Source organism: Crocuta crocuta, unplaced genomic scaffold, assembly GCF_008692635.1.
Source record: "Crocuta crocuta isolate KB4526 unplaced genomic scaffold, BGI_CrCroc_1.0 scaffold21, whole genome shotgun sequence".
Classification (NCBI taxonomy): Eukaryota; Metazoa; Chordata; class Mammalia; order Carnivora; family Hyaenidae; genus Crocuta; species Crocuta crocuta.
In genome coordinates, this window is record NW_027527938.1 from 1,720,543 (window position 1) to 1,744,926 (window position 24,384).

General features: G+C 34.8%; 1 long non-coding RNA gene and 1 pseudogene across 1 annotated transcript; both read left to right on the forward strand.

Annotated features, from left to right (window-relative positions):
- Positions 1-1,383: 1,383 nt before the first annotated feature.
- LOC144221712 (uncharacterized) lies at positions 1,384-16,184 on the forward strand. Its single transcript, XR_013332148.1, has 3 exons — positions 1,384-1,440; positions 14,254-14,404; positions 16,129-16,184. It is a non-coding gene; the product is annotated as an uncharacterized LOC144221712 (long non-coding RNA).
- On the forward strand, positions 8,457-9,070 carry LOC144221726 (phosphatidylethanolamine-binding protein 1 pseudogene; annotated as a pseudogene).
- Positions 16,185-24,384: the final 8,200 nt, after the last annotated feature.

The window sequence follows — 24,384 nt, forward strand, 5'->3', positions numbered from 1 at the left end:
TTTATTACTTTTTTCTCTACTACCCTACTTTTCACCACCACTATGTTAGGTCATTGTTCAAAAGAATGATCACAACTGAAGTTACCTAATATAAAGCAGATTTAGACTGTAAATCAGAGTCTGCTACAATTTGTAAACACTCGTTGTTTACAGAAATCCATTTTTCATTTGCAAATCCCCACAGCTATGGCTGTAGAGTCCATTATCTTCTATAGTATGTAAAGCCAGAATATGATTACACTTATATTATAAGATGGGAACTGCTGACAACCCAACCCACTAGTTATTTTCTAGTAAAAGCATATTAGCATGATACACATATAGCACCACAATGTATACTGTTATATATCTAGTAATTAATTTCTTAATGACTCACTAAATATTTATGGTCTTTTTTTACTTATGACAAAATTTTCAGTTTTCCGAAGAGCTATCCTAATTTAGGGAGATATTTAAATAGAATCGCTTCATTATGTTTGTTTTTCAGTTGTCTTGGGAACAATGTAATAAAACTAGTAGGATGTTTTCTTCAGAAATTAAAAAAAAAAACACTTGAAGATGTTTAAGCTGTTTAAATATTAAATTTGGAGGACAATATAATCGATTGTGAGTAACACATCCATGCACTACCTGACAGAAAGATAGACAAATATATAGATATATAGATACATAGATATTTTTATGCTGATGAATTTCATTATTGTGAATTTACTGGGTTTCAATTAAATCGTTTTAACTGCTGAAACAAATTTTCTGATTGGAATGTATCGATTATTATCTGCATTGCAACAGAAGCAGCATTTTTTTTTTTTTGAGAGAGAGAGAAATAGAGACAGCATGAGCAGGGAGGGTCAGAGAGAGAGGGAGACACAGAATCTGAAGACAGATCTCTGAGCTGTCAGCGCAGAGCCTGGCACGGGGCTCGAACCCACTAACTGTGAGATCATGACCTAAGCCAAAGTCTGACGATTAACCGACCAAGCCACTCAGGTGCCCCAGTAGCAGCATTTTTTTTTTTTAAAGAAATTCCTAAATACCCAAAACAATGAAACATCTATTCTAATAGATCTCTTAATGTAAAGTTTTGCTTAGTGTATTACCTGGATAATTTTTCTGAATTTTCTTGCCTAGATCAGTATTAATGATGTTTCAGTTTTGCTCTCAGAAAATCAAGTGTTATGCCCTAACGTATCAGAAATTAAATGGTAAATCTTTATAGAAAAATAATTAGGGGTAGAAAACATGCCAGCTGCACTTCTTCTGAGTAATATTACCTCAGATTTTTGCCTTCACAGAGTTATCTCCTTTGAGAAGATGATTGCGAAATCTGATTTAGTCTGATCTGATAGTTTTGTTCTTTGGTTTCCCCCAGAACTGTGATCTATAAATTCTCAGAAGATACTGAAGCATTCTGAATATGCTCACTTCTCAAGACACAAGGTAATTTAAAAACTTTTAATATATAGACTTAAAAATGTCAAAATATATGTATCTCCCAGGGTCTCGTCCTAAGTCAACCCTTCTTTCTTATCAACTTTAGCCCTCTAGGTGATCTAACAAGTCCCATAGCTTCTATTGTCATGTATGGTAAACAGTCTCTATTTCTCTTCTTGTCTTCAAATTTAAATATATCAATGTTTATTTGATTTCTCCACTTAGGTCTCAGAACATAATTTCCTCTCATCTTCCTGTTTTCCTCCCATCCTCCTCCTCCAGTCTTCTCATATCAATAAATAGCATCACATCCACTCTGTTGATTAGACTAACCCAGGAATTATCATTAATTGTCTTTCTCTCAACTCACATGCCACACTTATCAGCAAATCCTGTTGTTTCTTTCCAAATACATCTCATTTACATTGCTACTACCCTACTTCAAGAAATCTTCGCTCATATGGGCTAATGCAATAGTCTATTTAATGGTTTGTCTGGTTCTACTGTTGCTCCCTAATTAGCCATTCTCCACACAGAAGACAGTGTGATCTTTTAAAATTCATGGGACCCTTCTGCTCAAAATCCTCCAGTAGCTCCTCACTGCACTTAAAATAAAATCCAAGCTCCATACAAGTCTCTGTGTCATATGGTCACCGCCTCTCTCTCCAGTTTTACTGCTCATCTCTCTCTTCTCCTCACTGACTTTGCTCTAAACACACTAGGATGCTGTAGGTTCCAGGAAAACACCAACTTATTCCCACTCTGAAGTTTGCATCTGCCTTTCCCTTGACACTTTACATTTCCCTCTGCTTGGAGCTCTCTGCCCTCTGATTTTTCATGCTTGGCTTCCTGTTTTCATTCAGTTCTCAGCTGAAATGTCATCTTCTCATAGAACTTCCCTGAAAATCAATCTGAGGAACTACCTCAGTTCTTCTGTTTAATCCACTGTTTTATTTTGTACATAACAGTCATCATCACCTGAATTTATCTGTTTTATATATTTATTTTCTTTCCCCCATTTTGAACTGTGACCTTTCCATACTTGTATCACTTTATCTCCAACTCCTAGAGGAATAATTGGAACATACTTGGTATGTATCCAGGGAGGGTAAGGACACATGAGAGAGAGAAAGGCAAAGAAACAGAGATGATTTACGTACAAAATGATATTGAAGTGCTTGACATTTAACCCACATTCCCCCTAAACTGGTTTGGGTAAATGCCAATCTATAGGATTCTTGGACAAAAAAGATTCTTTGGACAAAAAAGTTTGGAAGATTCCATTTGAGATTTAGAAAAAAACCTAGTCTATTATTCTATAAAATTTTACAGTAAGGAATCTTATTTAATCATATTTGATCAAATGAATCCTAAAGTTAATTAGCCCTGGAAAGTGTTTCCCACCCCTCACCCCCTCCTTTTTACATAGTGACCTTTGGAATTACGGATCTAAATCAAGACACTGTTCCACTTAGAAGAGAATTAAGGTAACAATAGGGTAATATCTTTTTTAAGTTGTTTAAAATAAAGCCTCGGTGAGTAAGAAAGATATATTTGTTTTTGAGAATTTTGTAGGAATTAAAAATGGCTACATTGAGAGAACAGACAAAAATATACTAAAGAGAAAATTTAGTTAACAGCAGTTAAGTAAAATTAGAAACTCCACTTTCTGGGGCACCTGGGTGGCTCAGGCAGTTAAGTGTCAACTTTGGCTCAGGTCATGATCTCACAATTCATGGGTTTGAGTCCCACATTGGGCTCTGTGCTAACAGCTCAGAGCCTGGAACCTGTTTCAGATCCTGTGTCTCCTCTCTGTCCCTCTCCCCCCTAAAAAATAAGTAAACATTAAATTTTTTTAAAGAGAAACCATACACATACACCATACACAAAAATAAATTCAAATTGGATGGAGGACCTAAATGTGAGACAGAAAACCCTCAAAATCCTACAAGAGAAAACCAGCAGCAAACTCTAACCTTGGGTGCAGCAACATTTTACTTGACATTTCTCTGGGAGGCAAGGGAAACAAAGGACCTCATCAAGATATACAGCTTCTACACAGCAAAGAAAACAATCAACAAAACTAAAAGGCAACTGATGGAATGGGAGAAGATATTTGCAAATGACATATCATATAAGAGTTAGTATCTGAAGTCTATAAAGGACTTATCAAACTCAACACCCAAAACACAAATAATCTAGTAAAGAAATGGGCAGAAGGCATGAATAGACACTTTTACAAAAGAAGATATCCAGATGGGGTAACAGACACATGAAAAGATGCTCAACATCACCACCATCAGGGAAATACAAATCAAAACCACAATGAGGTACCACCTCACACCTGTCAGAATGGATAAAATTAACAAATCAGGAAACAGATGTTGGTGAAGATGCAGTAAAGGGGAACATTTTTGGGCTGTTGGTGGGAAAGCAAACTGGTGCAGCCATTCTGGAAAATGGTATGGAGGTTCCTCAAAAAATTAAAGATAGAACTACCCTAGAACCTAGTAATTTCACTACAAGGAATTTACCTCAAGGATATAAAAATGCTGACTCGAAGGGCCATATATACCCCAATGTTTATAGCAGCACTATCAACAATAGCCAAATTATCGAAAGAGCCCAAATGTCCATCAACTGATGAATGGATAAAGGAGATGTGGTATATATATATATATATATATATATATATATATATACACAACAGAATACTACTCAACAATGAAAAAGAATGGAATCTTGACATTTGCAACAATGTGGATGGGACTAGAGGGTATTATGCTAAGCAAAATAAGTCAGGCAAAAAAAGACAGATATCATATGATTTCACTCATATGTGTAATTTAAGAAATACAGCAGATGAATATGGGGCGCCTGGGTGGCTCAGTTGGTTGGGTGTCCGACTTCAGCTCAGGTCATGATCTCGCAGTTTGTGGGTTTGAGCCCCACGTCAGGCTCTGTGCTGACAGCCAGCTCAGAGCCTGGAGCCAGTTTCAGATTCTGTGTCACCCTCTCACTCTGACCCTCCCCTGCTCATGCTGGGAGGGTCTCTCTCTTCCTCTCTGTCAGAAATACATAACACATTTTTAAAAAATTTAAAAAAAAGAAACATAACATGAATATAGGGGAAGGGAAGGCAAAATAAGATAAAAACAGAAAGGGAAGCAAACCATAAGAGACTCTTAAAAACAGAACAAACTGACGATTGATGGAGGGGAGGTGGATGGGTGGATGGGCTAAATGGGTGATGGACATTAAGGAGGGCACTTGCTGAGTTGAGCACTGGATATTATACGTTAGTGATGAATCACTGGGTTCTATTCCTGAAACCAACACTACATTGTATGTTAACTAATATGAATTTAAATAAATAAACTCATAATAAATAAATCCAGAAAACAACAGTAGCAAAAATTAAAAAGGAAAAATGGATACTTAAAATAGTTTCAGATTTAGAAGAATAATATTGGGAAATTTTGAGCAGAATGTAGTCAGCTTTCTAAAAAGTATAATTATCAAACTTGTTCTTTACAAAGTCTGTAAAAGACGGAATAACATAAACACGAATATCCTGGTTCTAGTTAAGGAAAGTGATGTAAAACCAGACATTCAAAGTTAAATCAAGAGAGATTAGAGAGATTAAATTGAGAGGAATAAGCCTGTGAAATTTATAATTAACCACAATGTAGAGGGATAGTTTTTAACAGCTGTTCTTTAAAAAAAAAATCCTGTTTTTAGCTACATAAAACTTTACCTCATGGCTGTAATGCTTTGAACTTTCATCGTATATTTATACTTGGCTTTAAAGCTTATGAAGAGCAAATATGAAAGTTTGTCATAGATAGGGGATATATTATAACTCCCAAATGAAAAAAAAATGTGCATATGAATTCTCAGGTCTCTATATACCTATCCACAGAAGCACTGTTATATTTTTAAACCCCATTCCTGGAAACACTGGAGATGTCAGATCAATTTAGAAGCCAAAGAGTACCTCTGGGAATGATATGGCAGCAACTGAAATAGTGTTTGGCCAAATTAAGAGTGTATGCCAAGGATGCCAAAAATCACACTAACCTGGCAGGTAGATAGCTATTATTTAAGTGTATGATCATTACTGGTTTCTCTACTGAAAAACTGTTGGCTGTTTATGCAGTGAAATGGAGCCCATGATTTAGGCAGAGTATCTCTCTGCTTTGATGTCAGTAGTAGCTGATGGGGGAGTGCACCTAATCATAAAATTGAATTTCTTAAGCAAACTATTTGAGGGAAAAAACGAATAAAAAAAAAGGTTTTAACAAATTATGACTCACTTAGAAACAGAAATGAAGGAATATCAATGTGGAGATTATTTTTTGCCATAGGTTCTTAATATTCAGAATGGTATTCATATTCTTCACTACTTACATATTTCTTTCTCTCTGGTACAAACAGACTGGCCTGATCTTAGTTTGGTGCAAGACTTTTCAACTTAAATGTTTATTTTGTAAGGCAGCTAATAAGATATTTATTTTTTAAATAACTTTCTCTGTATGCTCATGGTTTCTGGGTCTCTGGTCTCTCATATGCATGCTGATCATAGTTTCATGCTGTTTGGAAAGAACTTAACTTTCATGGTTCTTAAAATCCCAAATTGGCAAAAGTTACCTAAGTGCTTTTGCAATGTAGCATATGTTTTTAAATTTAGGAAATTAAAATTTCATTTTTGTAAGGTTGAATTGTAATCAAACAGTCATTAATCATACCCATATGTAGTGGAAAGAACATTGAATTTGGCCCCTGTGTGCCTGGGTGACTCAGTCGGTTAAGTGTCCAACTCATGGTTTCGACTTAGATTATGATCTCACGGTTTCATGGGTTCGAGCCCTGTTTCGGGCTCCACACTGCTGGCAGAGTCTGCTTGGGATTTCTGCCTCCTTCTCTCTCTGGCTCTCCCCCACTCACACTGGTTCTGCCTCTCTCAAAATAAATAAATAAACTTAAAAATTTTTGACCATTGTGTGTGATCTGCCTCTTCCAGGTAGAGTGTCACTTCCATCTGGTGGTCAAGTCACTTCTAAATATACCTCTTTGGTTAATGATGTAAATGTAATAACACCTGACTATGAAATAGTGTTGCTTGTAAAAAAAAAAAAATGCAAAGAATTATCATTATTATCATCATTGTCATCTTCATCATCACCTTTTTACATCATTATGATTATTATCAAATTTAATGGAGTCCATGGAAGATTTCAGAACTTCCACACTCATAAACATATACAAATCAGAACCCACTATTTATGAGGTTAGAAGGCAGAATTCAGAATTAATACACAATCAAATGCCAAATATAATTTGGAGTATCTTGCTCTTTTCTATGCTTGTACTTGTCAAAATTTCTAAATTGCTGTCTTGGACAAATAAAAGAAGATCCAGAAATATAAATTGGAAAATGTAAATGTTTAATTCAAGTAAAAGAAATTATTAGGTGCCTCTTCTTTTTCATGTGCAAGTTGAAATCACAGAAGAAACTTTGGGCAATCACAAATAAAGTGATGCTTTATTTATGTGTAAATTTAACTCCTCACATTATGTTCTAAGTGATGCAATTATATCAGTTAAAGAAAGTGGCAAAGAAATTACATTTGTTAGTTTTTATAAAAGAATGACACAAAATAATTTGTAATGTAACAAAAAGTAGTTTTGATATGCAAAACTTTATGCCCTTTATGTAAATATGCTGGACAATGATAATATAATGGAAAATTAGATTATTAAACTAGAAAATTAGATTATTAGAGGTGCCTGAGTGGCTCAGTCAGTTAAGCATCTGACTTGATTTCAGATGAGGTCATGTTTTCACAGTCATGAGATCAAATCCTGTGCTGGGTGTGGGGCCTCCTTAAGATTCTCTCTCCCTCTCCCTCTGCTCCTCCCCCACTCATATGTGATCACCCCCTTTCTCTCAAAAAAGAAATGAAAAAGAAAATTAGATTATTAAAGAATCCAGAAATTATTTCATTAAATACACAAATACCAGTGTTCTTGACAGATTGAATAATTGTTGAGGGCTAACTTCCATATCTAAGAAGAAAAAACAAGTGAAAAAACATACCCACCTGGTCAAATAAGCCTGTCTTAATATTTTATTATTTTTTATCATTTTAGTTGTTGCATTGTGTCTTTTCAGTTTTGTAATGGTTTTATGTGTTTTTGTATATCCATAAGAAACACATACTGTGCTAAAGTATAAATAACTGAATTTAAATATTCTATGAATAGTCTGATCATTCATTTATCCATCCATCCACTGAAGAAACAAAGATATCTGAGTGTCTATTTTTAACTAGCATTGCAACTACAAAACTAAATGTTATAGCTTGACAGACATAAAAATATTGTTTAAAATCTAGTATGATAAGTGCTATACATGCACATGTACATGCATACACACACACTCAACATATACAGTGCTGGACCAAAAAAAAATCTAATTTTAAACTTGCAATATGGACAGGGAAAGCTTTACTAGGGAAAAATCATCTGAACTAGGCTTCAAAGCCTAACAGGGGATTTTTAAGCACTTAAGACAGTTGTTTACTTGAGGAGGGAGAAAAAAATCAGGGGCAATGACAGACAGATTAGCATATAGCCTGAGTTGAATGAGATGGGACCAGGTACATGAAGACAAAGGCAGAAACTAAATCATAGAATACTTTGTAATTTCATCAAAGGACTTTGGTGTTCAGACTATGGCCAATATAGTACCCCTGATGTGAATATAACACTTGAATAACGAAATTAATTTTCAGTTTTGAAAATTCCTATAAGAGCAATACGAATGAATCAAAAGTATATAGAGGCAAATACATTAATTCAGTAGGAAGTTACCACATAAGTTTATAAGGTATCATGAGGAACTAAATTAAGCCAATGAAGTAAAAATAAGAAAATGTCTTGAAACAGTTTGTGAACTGCTCAGAGTCAGTGCTGCAGGCTGGTGCCTTGCCTCCCAGGATTCTTCCAGGCTGTCTGCCCAACCCGGCCCCATAATGCCCATGGACCTCAGCAAATGGTCTAGGACTTTGAGTTTATGGGAAGTGGATGAGCAGCCACAGCATCTGCTGCAGGTCAGATACACCAGGGTGTAGGTCGACCTGTTGGGCAAATTGCTGACACCCACCCAGGTTAAGAACTGACCCACCAGTACTTCATGGGGTGGCCTTGATCCACATAAACTTCACACCTTGGTCATGACAGATCCAGATGCTCACAGCAGGAAGGACCCCAAATACAGGGAACGGCACCATTTTCTGGTGGTCAACAGGAAGGGCAATGACATCCATAGTGGCATAGTCCTCTCTGATTACGCTGGCTCTGGGCCTCCCAGTGGCACAGGCCTTCAATTGCTACATCTGGCTGATTTATGAGCAGAGTGGGTCACAGAAGTATGATGAGTCCATTCTCAGCAACTGATCTGGAGACCATCACGGCAAATTCAAAGTAGCCTCTTACCTCAAAAAGTATGAGCTCGGGCACCTGGTGGCTGGCACATTACCAGGGTGAAAGAGATCACTGTGTACCCCAACTCTATTAGCAGCTGAGAAGTAGAGACATTCTGGGGACAAAGAAATCATCCTTGAGGTGTTGAGTTGTGTTTTCAAGGTCAGTGATGCATGTAGATTTCTCTGCTTCCCAGGTTCCAATTCTCACAGGGGAGGCCTGAGCCATCAGGTAGTGGTTTAGGGTGACTTTTCATTCTGCCTGATTTTTATAATTCTAGAAATTCACACCCAGGTTTATGTTCTGAGCAAATCTGAACTATATTTTGGGGAATTTTTGGTACTAGGTTAGAGTCATCAACTGTGAATATAAGAATAGCCATACAGAATTTAAAGAAGAAAAAGATGAACAGGTCTACAGTAATAGAGCAGAGCATCAAAGACTCTTTAAGAAAGCTTTAAGAGAGAGAGAGAGATTTGTTACCTCTGCCTTTGTGAGTTCGAGTCCAGAATCGTGCATTATGGCACTTTTGGGAGTGTTTTCACTGCCATGTCCCTCACCAAGACAGCCAGAGACTGGTGTAGCCGCTAACCCCCAAAGTGGTACATTCTCTGACTACTTACTAGGGGTTAGTGTCCCACTCTGGCTCCTTTAAAGAGCAGTACTGGGAAAAGAAATAGAGAGAATTGCTTTGTGGTTAAGGCAAAGCCATACAAATGAGCTTCATCGCTGGGTGAGAGGTTGTCAGAAATTCTGAAGTCTGCACCCGTTAAACTCGTCACTCTCTGTGTAAGAAACCCTGATTTGGAGTTGAGCAATGTTGCATTATTTCTGCTGTTACAATTGAATAAAAATAAAATCATAGTGTGGATGAAAAAAAGAGAAAGAAAGTGTGAAAAATTGGTGGGATATAGTAATCTATTGTGTGCGAGGTCAGGACATTCAGAGAGAAGGAAGATCTGCCAGATGGTCCTATGATTTCACTTTTGAATAGGAAGACAGCATAATTTTTTATCCAAATCTTAAAATTTAGGAAAATGAAAGAGGGTTCTAAAATAATCAAACTTTCATAATCTTGACTTTTATATCTTAATGAATTTGTCACTAGTATATTAGTGAATACATACTTTTATTCAAAACTATTCTTAAAAATAAAATTACTTGTACAAGTAGAAATGCTTACCTATATATATCAAGGCAAAGCAAAGCATTGAAAAATAACATAAGTAGAATTACTATCTTTGGCTTACATTGATATACTTTAATCAATTTCTTAGCCATATCAGTGTCTCAAACTGTGTCCCTGTAGAAAGTACTTTTTAATGTGTTCAGATAATTTTTTAAATTAAATTGCTTGCAATTTTTCTCATAAATTTTTCTTTATGGTCAATAAATGTGAAGTAGTAGGCTGCTTCTATTGTTAAAGTTCTGTAGGCCAGAAATATTTTTAACTGAAAAAAATCTTCTGTATTTTTCCTAAGGTACCTGTAAACTCAGAGCTGATTCTGCTAAATAAAAGATATTCTTCATTATATGTTTTTTTTTAATTTAAACACATAAAAATTTTATCCCAAGCAGGGCACCTGGGTGGCTCAGGCAGTTAAGCTTCCAATTCTTGATTTTGGCTCAGGTCATGATCTCATAGTTTGTGATACAACACCCTGCATTGAGCTCTCCGCTGACAGCACAGAGACTGCTTGGGATTCTCTCTCTCCCTCTCTCGCTGCCCCTCCCCAACTTGTGTATGCTTACTCACATTCTCTTTATTTCTCCCTCTCTCTCTTTCTTTCTCTCTCTCAAAATAAAGTATTTTTACCAGCACTGGTGTTTTCCTTTATTCAAAGTAACATTTTTCAACAAGTATTTTTGTATAACAAAATTCATCAAATAATGTCTTTATGATTCTTTTCAATATCTTGTCAAACTTAGATGCTACAGTAAACAAAAGCTGTCTCAATTTTTTTCTGTTCTATTATAGAATATTAATTTATTCAGTTAAAAAAAAGAGAACCTTTAAGAGTTTTTTTCAGAACACAAGTTATTCTGTAGCTCAAGTATAGATTTTAAAAAATAAGTTATGGTCCCTGTTTGAGCTCTCATCATCTGATTTTCTAGATGTTTTTTGTTTGTTTCTGTCAGAAAAAAAAATTATTCTTTTATTTCCATTTTCATTTCAATGTTCTGAAAGTGTTAAACTTGACATTTTTAAAAAAGATTTCCAACAAAAGAGTTTGAAAAAGAAGTAAACTAGAATTTAGAAAACTCTTTTACAAAATAGTTCAATACCATTGTAGGACACTTAGATTCATTTACAAGGTTGCTTTAAAGGATAAAACATTTCTCCAAATTTATTGATGGTAAAGAACAAAGAAAGAAAGTGTGAAAACCCTCTTTTGTAAGTATGTTTTATATGTACAGATGCTATAGGTTACAACTTGATATATTAGACTGGCAATATACTACAAATTGTTGGAGATAATTATTAAATTTGTGTGTATATAACTAATTCCAAATATATTCACTCTCCATACATTTCTTAATTCAAAAATAATATTACCTTTACTATGACTTTATGATCTACAAATATTTATATTTTTAACTCTCTAAAGCTTATCATTTTAACCTTCAATGTTGAAGTTTTAAGTATTTAAAAATTTTTTAATGTTTATCTATTTTCCATAGAGAAAGAGACAGAGTGCAAACGAGGGAGGGACAGAGAGAGAAAGGGAGACAGAATCCGAAGCAGGTTCCAGGCTCCAGCACAGAGCCTGACACAAGGCTTGAACCCACGAACCACAAGATCATGACCTGAGCTGAAGTCAGACACCCTGACTGAGCCACCCATATGCCCCTGTAATTTTAAGCATTTTAGAATTTTAATCACAGTAATCTCAGGTGTTTCATCATAGAGTGATTAACTTTCAAAAGCTTTAGAGTCCATTGATTAAATAAAGCTATAAGTATCATTGGAATTAAACTGACTTTCTATTTGAAATAACTTGAGATCAATTTAAACCATGTATCATTTAACCCTTTGCAAAGCTTTTCTTTGGAAAATAGAGCCAACCCATGAATAGTTGTTACTATATTGTTGTATATGCTTAAGAAAACTTGAGATTGAGGGGTATTGAGCCTGGAAACTGTTTAAGATTCTCTCTCTTGGGGGCACCTGGGTGGCTTAGTCGGTTAAGCGTCCGACTTTCGCTTAGGTCATGATCTCGCGGTTCGTGGGTTCGAGCCCCACATCGGGCTCTGTGCTGACTGCCTGCTCAGAGCCTGGAGCCTGTTTCAGTCTGTGACTCCCTCTCTCTCTGACCCTTCCCTGCTCATGCTGTCTCTCTCTCTCCTAGAAATAAAATAAATAAATAAATAAGATTCTCTCTCTCTCCCTCTGGCCCTCCACCCTACTTGTACTCTCTTTCTCTCTCTAAAATTAAAAAAAAAAAATTGAGAGTGAAGTTAATTTAGAATAGTCATTTAATCTAAATGAAAAGCTACATTTCACAGAGTGATATATAAGCCCACTTTGCATATTAATTAAATTGAGATCTACTGGCATGGTTTTCTTTTGAAAATTTTAAACTAAATGCTGCTGTTTCCCCCTAAGATTTGGTTTTCATGTGGTCTGTGATATTATGGCCCCACATGTGGTAGATGATTAAAGTCACAAATATTGTGTGCAACTCAGAGCACCTTTAGTAATAGATTTTGTATTAAACATCTATGTCTATAGTTTAAATGTTTTGGTTCTTTGCTGCTAAAAGAGTTTATTGCAAAATGAAAGTTCCAGCACTCAGTGAAAAATTAGTTATAAATATTCAGCATAAAATATGTTACCCTAGACATGGGAGACCAGTCCATTAACTCATCTAGGAAAGGAAGAGATAGTTTTTAGTTACAATGATGAGTTCAGTTTGGACATGATTAGTTGTTGATGACTGTGCTACACACAGTTGGCGATGCCCAGGAAATATTTGCGAATACTGCTTTGGAGTACAGTAGAGTGGTGAAAGATAAAAATACAAATTTGGAAGATTTCAGCATATGGGTAGTAGTTGAAACCATGTGAGATGAAAATGAGACATTTTCTGCACTGACAACTAGTTGAGGAGTTTCTGGGAATAGAACCAAAGGTCTTTGGACGTTGACAACAAAGGGGAGAATGTAATGTCATCACTTGACTCTAAATGACTTGCGCATTAGTTTTTGGTAGCTGCTGTAGCAAATTACCACCAACTTTTAAAGCAACAGAAATGTATTCTCTCAGTTCTGAATGCCAGAAGTCCACAATGAGTACGTCTGGGCCTGAATCAAGGTGTTTGCATGGCCATATTCCCTGTGGAGACTCTTGGGGAGAATTCGTTTGGGGCTCTTTGAGCTTCTGGGGGCTGCTGACATTCCTTGGCATGTGGCCACATTACCCCAACTACTGCTTCTGTCATCATATTGTCTTTCTTCCTCAATGCTGAAATCTCCCTTTGCTTCCCTCATAAAAGTTAATAGGATAAATATGATTACAGCTAAAGCCCCTTCTGATAATCAAGAATAATCTCTCCATGTCAGGATCTTTAATTTAATCATATCAAGGAAGTCCTTTTTGCCTTGTAAGGTAATGTTCATAGGTTCCAGGGATTAGGATGTGGATATCTTTGCAGGTCCGAGGCTACTATTAGCCTACCATAACAAGTATCTGTCTGATCAACATGAGTGTGGGATTTTTCATCCTCTATCATTACCCCTGAACTTGGAAGACTTGGTGCAAAAAAAAAAAAAATAGTATAATGTCTCGTAATTTTTGATTGATTGAAATGAAATTTTGGATATATTGTCTTAAATAAAATATGCTATTAAAAATATCATTTAAAACATTTTTTTCAATATAGCTACTAGAAATTTTTAAATTGCAGGGCCACTGGGTGGCTCAGTCAATTGTGTATCTGACTCTTGATTTCAGCTCAAGTCATGATCGTAAGGTCATGGTATCTAGCCCTGCATTGGGCTCTGCACTGAGTGTGGATCTGCTTAAGATATTATCTCTCTCCAATCCCCTCTCGCTCATGCTCTCTCTCAAAAAAAAAAAAAAGATGAAAGAAATAAAAATTTAAATTGCATAGGAAGTTAACATTGCATTTCTATTAGCACTGGTGTAGAATGTGTTTGAGTTTAAATCTCTTCGTCTTATAGAAAATTGCTGTTTCCTTATAAATAAATAGTTAAAATTCTTGAGCACTGCACAGTTAATTAAATGCTCAATTTTATTCTATAGATGCACTTTGCTCTATTGTAATCCATATTCAAAAAATTTATTTCCCACTTTTCTCCATTTCACAGCAAGAAATCAAAAGGACGTCATGTGAAATTATTGACTACGTATGGTCCGTTGGCCTCCATTAATCCCTAATGCTAGGCACGTGGGAGCTGAAGAACACCATAAGGAGCCACTCTACCCTGATGAAGCATCTCTGGAAGGATGTCTAGCATGGTGAGTGCCAGACTGACAGTCTTTTAAAACTGAGAGGAAATAAGGTAATTTTTAGGAGTTTGACTTTTTTTTTTTTTTTTAAAAAGGTGGTATTCTAAAAGGTGAAAGGTGGTGAGGAAATAAGGGGAAAATGTTTCTGATGGGGAATGATCCAAGGGAACTTATAGGAATGGAAGAATCCTCCAGGAAAGGTTTGTGATTTGAAAGGATACCTATAGGTGGGACTGGGGATTGAGATAGAAAAGAGTGATCAGAAGAGAAAATCTAGGAGATTTTAAGCAGTGAAGCTCTGGTGAGAGGGAGAAGAAAGACCACTACTATTTATTAAGCCTCTACCATGTGCTGGGTATCTTCATATATGTTATCTAAAATATATTTGTAAAATTCATTTTTGCAGGCCAAAAATTTGAGATGCATAAAACATGAAATGATTTTCCTGTGGTCACACAGTATGCATGTAATACATACTATAGTATGTATTAAGGGCAAACTTAAGATCTATTGATTAATGGGTTGGTATTCTTTAGTGTTAAAGGTAGATTAAAAGGTGAATCTGTAGGGGGGCACCTGGGTAGTTCAGTCTGTTAAGCATCCGATTATTTATTTTAGCTCAGGTCATGATCTCATGGTTCATTGGATGGAGTCCCATGTAGGGTTCTGCACTGACAGTGTGGAGCCTCCTTGGGATTCTCTCCCTCCCTCACTCTCTACCCCTCTCCTTCTCTCTCTGTCTCTCTGTTTCTCTGTCTCTCCCTCTCTCAATAAATAAATAAACTTAAAAAAGAAGTGACCCTGTGATAGTGGAAAACATGGCCAGTGGCTTGAGCAAATCTGAGAAATTTCAATGATAGGAATCTATGTGTGATTGAAGTTATGGAAAGGAATGGCCAGGCCAGGGAACTATTTGTACTTGGAACCATTTGTGACCGTTGTGGAAACATGTCACATCCAAAGGTTGTCCTCATTCCTTACTTCTATATTCTTTCTTCTTTCTATGCTGCTTTAGATAATGTTGGCATAGTCTCTTCCCTGTTTCTTACTCTAGAATTCAGCTGCTTCATTTTAAATAGCATGTGTTAACCCAGTGCCTTTTCTAGTTTCTGATCACTTAAAGTGACCACCCATGTTCAGTCCCTAAGACTTCCTGTATTCAGGAGCTTTTCAAAAGGACTGGCCTTATCTGTTCAAAAATATGCCAGTCTTCACTCCCCAAAGTCTCTACACTTTGGACTTTCTAATATCACCTGCAGTTAGAAGAACACAAAGACATACTTGCTTGGCTAATTGCTTACTGACCATATATTTTATTTTGTTGCAGTCCTTTTAAATAGTGCCAACTCTAGCAAAGACCAGAAGGGGTCAGAGATTTCTAATAGGGAATTATTAAGCAGATTGCATTTGCCAAGGAATAGAACTCCATAGCTGATGTATAAACTGTTAAGAAAAATCATGAAAAAAAGAAGAAACAAAAGGAAAGAATAGCAATGAAAGAAAAGCAGAAGTCCTTAATGTTGGAAAACAGCTTCCTATGTAGTCAGATGATTAACCTTCTGAGAGGATGTAGACTGAGTTCATAGTTTAAGACTTTCTGAAGCAGATATAGAGAATGAAGAGGAAGGACAGGTAGTCAGATGAATGCAAGGAACTAAACAAGGAAATAGTGTAAGGATCTCCATGGAATAAAATTAAATACTAGTATTGACTTCTATAATTTTTTTTTTTAGGAAATAGACTTGAAGAAGGAAAAACATGTTGTTTTAAGACTAGTGAGAAGAAAAATAATGAGTCAGAGACTACAACTGTGTGGGTAAGCCATCAAGCAAGATTTGTAGAATAAGCTGGGAGTAGGAGACTTCACAGCTTTGCTGAAGGCCACATCTATTTGTTTTTATCTAGGCACTAGACAAATAAGTATTTTCTCTTTTCTACCTCCATAGATTCACCTTTTTATAGAACTTATATCATAATTTTTATAGGAACTATAACATGTTTTTATTGTTTAATAAGAAAATTACAGACTTTTAATGTCTGTTTTGTTCATTAAAAATAATAATAGGCAACACTTATTGAGCACTGACTGTCAGACACTATGCTAAGTTCCTAACTCATATTTTATTTTATTTTCATGGATAAAATACAAGTGTAATACGCATGAGATAATACATGTGTAATACACATTTTACAGATTGGTACACAGAGGCTTAACTGGTGAGGGTCATACAAATGTAAGTGCAAAAGCTAGGAACTAGGAACTGAAACTGGGAATTTGATCACAGAGCTACTATAGAACAAAACTCAAAAATCCAATTTCCAATATTAGTAATATAAAGTTACTAGTTATGTTAAGAATATTTGTGTATATGATCATTTCAGCTTTACAGACTTAATCTTTTATCCATGGATTTATACTTGTATTTACAGAATGTATATTTGTTTGCATTAGTAAGTGATATACTAATAACAGTTTGCATTTTTATTGATGACTCGGGGCTCTGACAATAACCATCTAAAATAATGGAAATGATATAGTTCATTGTATTAAATCTAAATATGAAAGGTCATATCTCCTATCTAGATCAAGTTAATAAATCCATAAATCCATGACCTTTCAATAGCCTTCTTTACTATAAATGCAGGAACTAATAAGCACCCGGGATCTCTGTGAAGTATATTGAGTTAAGACAAAGACAGCTGTCTGCTCAGGTTTGCCTCAGTGGCAACACTCGATAATTCCAAAATTTAAAGCAGTGGATTATTGAAATATAATTCTATATTTTAAAAAATTCTTTGGTGATTTTGGATGGAAAAAAGAGAATTGGAGGATAAGAAATATATTAAAGGTGAGGCAGGTTCATGGGAATGGTAAATTTTTAACAACAAGGGGTAGGAGATTTTATCGGGAAAGTAACTTTGCATATTGCTCCAGAGGAAATGCATGAAAAGAAAGTAGATAATGAAAAGATAGTTTTTGTTGGTTATTTTTGTTATACTAATTTTGATATGCCAGCTGGGAGTAACATGTGTTCCCATTAACCTCTGGTCCCTTGCTGCTGTCTGAAAACCCTCCAGATGGCCTTATGCTTAGAGAATGCTTGTGATCATCTGACACTGGGGAAAAAGGGCCTTTGTAGTCCCTTTGAGAATCTTGTTCAACTTGAAAAAGAAATCCTAAGAAAACTTTACTTGATTATTTTCCATTTCTTTTTATTTTGGTAAAATACATATAGCATAAAATTTGTCACCTTAACTATTTTTAACTGTACAGTTAAGAGGCATTAAATACATTCATAATATTGTGTAACTATCACCACCATCCAATATGTCTATATAACTGTTTTCATCTTGACAAACTAAAACTCTAGTTTTAGGGTTGCCTAGCCCCTGGCAACCACCATGTTATTTTCTATGATTCTGCCTACTTCAGTTACTTTATATAAGTAGAACCATGCAGTGTTTATCTTTTTGTGACTGGCTTATTTCACAATCATAATGTCCTTGAAAGGTTCATCCATGCTATAGCTTATTTTAGAATATTCTTTCTTTCTAAAGCTAAATGGCATTCATTCTATGTATTTATCATCTTTTGCTTATCTATTCATCTGTAAATGGGCACTTGGGTTGCTTCCACATTTTAGCTGTTATGAATAATACTGCTATAAATATGACCATCAATATCTCTTTAAGACCCTGCTTTCAATTCTTTTGAGTAGGTAACCAAAAGTGGAATTCCTGGATCATATAAATAGTTCTATTTTTAATTTCTTGAGGAGCCCACCATTCTTTTTTCCACAGTGGCTTTACTATTTCACATTCCTACCAGCAGTGCACAGAGGTTCCAACTTCACATCATTGTCAGTACGTGTTTTCTTTTCCCCTTCCTTTCCTTCTTTCCTTCCCTTCCCTTCCCTTCCCTTCCCTTCCCTTCCCTTCCCTTCCCTTCCCTTCCCTTTCCACATTCACTTCCTTTCCCTTCCCTCCCTCCCTTCCTCTCTCTCTCTTTCTCTCTCTGTCTCCTCCTCCTCCTCTTTTTCCTTCCTTCCTTCTTTCTTTCTTTCTTTTTTTCATAGTAACCATCCCAATGGGTTTGAAGTAGTATCTCATTGTAGTTTTGATTGCATTTCCCTAATTATTAGTGATGTTGACCATCTTTTCATGTGCTTCTTGCCCATTTGTTATATATCTTCTCTGGAAAAATATCTATTCAAGTACTTTGTCCAGTTTTAAAATCAGGTTGTTTGGTTTTTTGTTGTTGACTTTTAGAAGTTTCCTACATATTCTGTGTATTAATCCCTTCTCAGATATATAGTTTGCAAATATTTTTTCTAATTCTGTGGTTTGCATTTTTATTTTGTTGGTAGTATCTTCCAATGTGTAATTTTTAAAATTTTTCTTAAAGTCCAGTGTGTCTTTTTTTTTTTTTTCATTTGTTGTCTGTGCCTTCGGTGCAAGAATTATTGCCAAATTCAATGTCATATAGCTTTACTCCTGTGTTTTTTTTCTAAGAGTGTTATAGTTTTTAATTTATATCCAGGTATTTGATCCATTTTGAGTTAATTTCTGTATATGGTTTGAGAAAAGGGTCCTACTTCATTCTCTTGCATGTGAATTGTTAGTTTCCCCAACACTATATGTTGAAAATACTGTTTTTCCCCATTGAATAGTTTTGACATCTTGTCAAAAAATATTTGACTGTGTATATGAAAGTTTATTTCTGGGGTTCTGTATTCTATTCCATTGCCTCTATGCTAGTATTATACTGTTTTGATTACTATAACTTTGTTGTAAATTTTCATATCAGGAAATATGAGTTCTTCAAGTTTGTTATTCCTTTTCAAAATTATTTTGGCTATACAGAATCTCTTGAGATACCACCTGAATTATAGAATGAGTTTTTCTGTTCACAAAATGGCATTGGGATTTTGATACGAATTACATGAATCTATCTGTAGATTGCGTTGGGTAGTACTGACATCGTAAGAATATTGAGTCATCTAATTCATAAACAAAAGATGTAATTCTATTTATTTATATATTTTTTAATATTTTTTCAGCATTGTTTTATAGTTTTCATTTTACACGTCTCTTCTTGCTTAAGTTAATTTCTAAGTGTTTTATTCTTTTTGATGCTATTATAAATGGAATTGTTTTTGTAATTTCCTTTTCAAAAGGTTTTTTAGCATATAGAAATGCACTTTTTGTATGCTGACTTTATATTCTGCTATAATATATATACTGATGAACTCATTTATTAATTCTAACAGCTTGCGTGTGTGTGTGTGTGTGTGTGATCTTTAGGATTTCTGCATATAAGATCATATCATCTGAGAACAGAGATCATTTTACTTCCTCCTTTTCAATTTGGATGCCTTTTATTTCTTTTTTACTTACATGATTACTCTGTTTAGAATGTCCAGTATTATGGTTTTTGTTTTGTTTTGTTTGACTTTGTATTTATTTGTTTAGTTTTAAATTTTTGTTTAAATTCTAGTTAGTTATAATGCAATGCAATATTGGTTTCGGGAGTAGAATTCAGTGATTTATCACCTGCATACAACACCTAGTGGTCATCATAACAACTGCCCTCCTTAACAACCATCACCCATCTAGCTTATCCCCATCCACCTCCCTCCATCAACCCTCAGTTTGTTCTCTGTTGTTAAGAGTCTCTTATGGTTTGTTTCCCTCTCTCTTTTTTCCTCTTTCCCGTGTGTTTGTCTGTTTTGTTTGTTAAATTCTACATATGAATGAAATCATATGGTATTTGTCTTTTTCTGACTGACTTATTTCACTTAGCATAATACACTCTAGCTCTATCCATGTCATTGCAAATGGCAAAATTCCATTCTTTTTGATGACTGAGTAATATTCCATTGCATACATATACCACATCACTTTATCTATTTACCATTTGATGGACATTTGGGCTCTTCCACAGTTTGGCTATTGTTGATAATTCTTGTGTTAACATCAGGGTGTGTGTACCCATTTGAATCTGTATTTTTGTATTTAGGGATAAATACCTAGTAGTGCAACTGTTGGGTCATAGGCTAGTTCTGTTTTTAACTTTCTGAGGAAGTTCCATACTGTTTTACTGCTTAGTATTATGTTGAATAGAAGTGGAAAAAGTGGGCATCCTTGCCATTTTACTGATCTCTGGGGAAAGTCTTGTGGTGTTTCACAATTGTGTATGAACTTCACTGGGACTTTTCTTGTATGGCTTCTATTATATGGAGATAGTTTACCTCTGTTCCTAATGGGTTGAGTGTTTTTATCATGAAGTTGAATTTTGGTAAATGCTTTTTCTGCATCAGTTGAGATGATCATTCATTTTTTTCTCTCATTCTGTTAATGGTGTATTACACTGCTTGATTTTTATATATTGAAACATCTGTACATTTCAGCAATAAACCCCATTTGGTTATGTTATACAGTCCATTTAATATGCTGCTGAATTTGGTTTGCTAGTATTTTTCTGAGGCCATTTTATCTATCCTTGTAAGAGATGTCTGTAGTTTTCTTGTGGTGTCTTTGACCTTGGGGTCAGGTTAATGCTTATCTCATAGAATAAGTTAGGAAGTGTTGCCTCCTCTTTAATTTTTCAGAAAAGTTTGACAAAGGTTGGTATTAGTTCTCTAAATGTTTGGTTGAATTCACCAGTGAACTCATCAGATCTTGGGCTTTTTTTCATCAGGAGATTTTTGATTACTGATTCAATCTCTTTACTAGTTTTGAGTCCATTCAGATTTCCTATTTATTTGTGATGTAGTCTTGGTTATGTTTTGTGTTTCTAGAAATGTGTCCAAGTGTTCTAAGTTATATAGTTTGTGGGTATACAGTTGTTCAGTAGTACTTTCATTGTTTATTTCTATAAAATTGGTAATAATGTCTCTAAATTCATTGCTGATTTTAGTAATTTGAATGTCTCTCTCTCTCTCTAATCCATCTAACTAAAAGTTTGTCAATTTTGATGATCTTTTCAAAGAACAAATTTTTGGTTTCATTGACTTTTCTCTATTGTTTTTCTATTCTTCATTTTATTTATCCTTACTTTAACCTTTATTGTTATGTTCCTTGTGTTAGCTTTGGGTTTAGTTTCCTCTTCCTTTTATATTTCCTTAAGCTGTAAAGTTTTGAGATCTTTCATATGTATATATTTTATTTTTAATATCAGTTTTATTTGGACATAATTGACATAAAAATTATAAGATATTTGAAGTGTATATTGTGCTAATTTGATATATATGCACTGTATAAGAATTTTCCATCTAGTTAATTAACGTATCCATTACTTTATTTATTTGTTTGTTTACTTACTTACTTACCTATTTGTTTATTTTTGTGAAAACATTTAAGTTCACTTTCTTACCAAATTTAAATTATACAACACTGTGTTATCAACTATAGTCACTATATTTTGCATTAGATCTTCAGACATTATTCGTCTGATAGATGAAAGTTATTACCTTCATATCAACCTCTCCCTTTGGGGCAACCAGACAGAAGATAAGTAGGAGATAGGAGTCTTTAAACAACACAATGAACCAAGTAGATCTAATAGAAAAATACAAAATACTGTACTCAACAACAATAGATATATATAGTTCTCAATGGTATATTTTCCAACAGAGACCATATGTTAGTCCATAGATTGTCAATGATTTTTAAAAAACAGGTATCAAATAAAGAAATTTCTTTGACCACACAGGATGATGTTAAAAATCAACAATAGAAGTAAAACTAGAAAATTCACAAACTTGTGGAAATTAAAAAACCTCCCACTCTTAAATTATTAATGAATCAACAAAGAAATCACAAGAAAAATTAGAAAATACTTCAGGATGAAAGAAAACAAAATGAAACATACCAAAACTTAATGAAACACAGTGAAAGCAAATGCTAAAAAGGAAATTTACAGCTATAAACACTTACAGTGTTTGTCCCTTATTTCTTGCATTACTGTCTTATTTTGTGTTGGGTTTTTTTTTTAGCAAAATATTTAAATTTTTATTTCTCCTTTTGTTTTGAGCATATTCCATAGCTAATTTCTTTATAGCTACCACAAAAAAAACACTTCACATCTTAAAGTTACAGCACACTAATTTGAATTTATACAGTTTAACTTCAATAACATACAAAAATCAGTTCTTTTACAGCCCTTCTCCCAACCCTTTTAGTTGTTGATGTCACAGAATTACATTTTTATTCATTGTATGACCCCAAAATAAACAAAAAATTTCTTAAATCTATTGATATTTGAAGTTAATGTTGAAAATAAAATGTGATGTTTTAAGCCAAAGTTATAATACTACTAACTCTCAAACTCATAATTGTTAGGGGTTTTCTTTTTTGTATTAGTCTTTTTACACTTGTGCAAAAAAACAACTGAAGTTGTAAACCACTGTTACTATTTTACTAGCTTTTACAATTGCTGTGTATTTATGTTTATTGATATCTTTATCTCTTCATACAGCTTCAGGTTACTGTCCAGTGTCCTTTCATTTTGCCCCACAGGACTCCCTTGAGTATTTCTTGCAGGGCAAGTGTAGTGATGATGAAGTCCCTCAGCTTTGTGTATCTAGCAATGTCTTAACTTCTTCTTCACTCTTGTAGGACAGTTTGCCAGGCAGAGAATTTTTTTGTTTTGTTTTGATTTTGGTTTTTTGGTTTACAGTTTTTTTCTATTAGCACTTGAATATATTAGCCCACTAGCTTCTTCCCAGTAAAGTTTCTGATGAGAAATCTGTTCATATTCTTTTTGGGGATAGCCTATATGTGATGAGTCACTTCCTTCTTGTTGCTTTCAAGATTTTCTCTTTGTGTTTGGACAGTTGGTCATAATGTGTCTTGAATGGGTTTTTGGTTTTTTTGTCTTAGAGCTTCTTGAACTTCTTAGATGTATTCACTTGTGATCTATCAAGGCCGAGAAGTTTTCAACCATTATTTCTTCAAATATTTTGGATTCCCTTTCTCTTTTCTTTTTCTGAGACCGCACAACACGTATGTTGGCCCACCCTTTGGTGTCCCATAGAGGTCCTTTAGGTTCTATTCATTTTTTATGATTTTTTTCCTTCTGTTTCCCAGACTCAATCATTTCTATTATCTTATATTTAAGTTCACTAATTCTTTCTTCTGCTTGCTCAAATCTATTTATGAATCCTTCTAATGAATTTTTCATTTTAGTCATTTTAATGTTTAGCTGTATAATTTCTTTTCAGTTCTGTTTTTAGGTTTTCTATCTTGTTATTGATATTTCCACTTTGTTTAAACATCATTTTCTTGTCTTTCTGTACATATTACCTTGCTCCTTCCATAGCTTTAAACAATTGTTTTTAAAGTCTTTATCTAATAAATCTGTCATCGAGTCTTTTTCAAGGGCAGTTTCTGTTGATTTATTTTTTTTCCTTTGAATGAACTATGTATACTTTTCTGTCTCTATGCACGCCATATAATTTTTGTTGGACATTTGAATGTAATAATGGGACAGCTCTAGAAATCAGATTCTCCCCTTTCCCCAGAATTTGCTAGTTTTTGTTTGTGTATTATTGCTATAGACTGTCTCTGTGCTGAGAATCACCCTGAGGTAGAAACATTGACCTGTGCCTTCCCCTGGCTATTCCTAATCACTTTCTAATTTACCCTGTATATGCAGTTGCTTTGGAATATCCTAATCTTTATGTCTGTCCTCCAAAAGGAAAAAAATAAAGGGGACAAAAAAAGCACTAGCCCTTTAAATCTCCTTGAAGTCCCTTTAGCCTGAGGTAAAGGGTCTGGCAGTGATGTGAAGAAGTGCAACAAGGACCACGTGCCTCTTTGTCCATATCTCTGAGACTAAAAGCAAAAATCAGCTCTGAGAGCACAGATCCCCAATATTTGGAGGACAGGGTTGTTATGTCCCATCCTGGCTTCTGCAGGCTGTGTAGGCTGCTCCAACACCCTCTCCTCAGCTTCCTGCCATGGGGGTTGGGGTGGGGCATCCATAG